The sequence below is a fragment of the Schistocerca serialis genome, chromosome 7, assembly GCF_023864345.2.
Source record: "Schistocerca serialis cubense isolate TAMUIC-IGC-003099 chromosome 7, iqSchSeri2.2, whole genome shotgun sequence".
In the NCBI taxonomy this organism is placed as follows: domain Eukaryota; kingdom Metazoa; phylum Arthropoda; class Insecta; order Orthoptera; family Acrididae; genus Schistocerca; species Schistocerca serialis.
Genome location: NC_064644.1, coordinates 412,868,816 through 412,869,955, shown reverse-complemented (window position 1 = coordinate 412,869,955; position 1,140 = coordinate 412,868,816). Strand labels below are relative to the sequence as shown.

At 49.1% G+C, this 1,140-nt stretch overlaps 1 non-coding gene across 1 annotated transcript; it reads right to left on the bottom strand.

Annotated features, from left to right (window-relative positions):
- Positions 1-390: 390 nt before the first annotated feature.
- Trnas-cga (transfer RNA serine (anticodon CGA)) lies at positions 391-465 on the bottom strand. Its single transcript has one exon. It is a non-coding gene; the product is annotated as a tRNA-Ser (tRNA).
- Between the last annotated feature and the right edge of the window lie 675 nt (positions 466-1,140).

Sequence of the window (1,140 nt, the reverse complement as noted above, 5' to 3'; positions counted from 1 at the left end):
CACCCTAGCCTGTCGGGCTAGTGTGACCATCCAGTCTGCCGAGCGCTGTTAGCAAGTGGGGTGCACTAAGCTCTTGTGAGGTAAACTGAGGAGCTACTTGATTGATAAGTAGCGGCTCCCGTCTCGGAAAATGACATACGGTCGGGGGAGTAGTGTGCTGACCACATGCCCCTCCATATCCGCATCCAGTGAGGCCTATGAACTGAGGATGATATGGAGGCTGGTCAGTACGTTTGGGCATTCATGGCCTGTTCGGAGGGTGTTTAGTTTTATGTAATGGATATTATTGTTACTTTATTTAGAACATGAAAGTGGTCAAGCTTTGATTATTTAAATATGTAAAAATTTAAACTAATGTAAAATAAAACTTCCTGGCAGATTAAAACTGTGCTGCCCGACCGAGACTCGAACTCGGGACCTTTGCCTTTCGCGGGCAAGTGCTCTACCAACTGAGCTACCGAAGCACGATTCAGGACCGGTACTCACAGCTTTACTTCTGCCAGTACCTCGCCTCCTACCTTCCAAACTTTACAGAAGCTCCCCAGCGAACCTTGCACAACTAGCATTCCTGAAAGAAAGGATATCCGCAATATCTTTTCTTTCAGGAGTGCTAGTTCTGCAAGGTTCGCAGGAGAGCTTCTGTAAAGTTTGGAAGGTAGGAGGCGAGGTATTGGCAGAAGCTGTGAGTACCGGGCGTGAGTCGTGCTTCGGTAGCTCAGTTGGTAGAGCACTTGCCCGCGAAAGGCAAAGGTCCCGAGTTCGAGTCTCGGTCGGGCACACAGTTTTAATCTGCCAGGAAGTTTCATATCAGCGCACACTCCGCTGCAGAGTGAAAATCTCATTCTGGTAATGTGGAATAAGCTGTAGCCAATCAGATGGACGACTTCAGGAAAGGGAACTGTGCTAGTCAGTTGAGCGAAGATGTTCAGCGCGCGTGAAGCGCTGTCGGAGACGGGCAGAGGGCAGTTCTGGTCTAGACACCAAAGAATACAGTTCGGCCGGAGACACCAAAGAGTACAGTTCGGATTTAGACGCGAAAGCGAACAGTCGGTCTTTAGGTAGCTAGGAGCTGAAACGACTTAGAAAATTTCGCGTTGTGTGGTATCTGAGCGATGAGCAGCCACTCGCTTAGTGTGAACT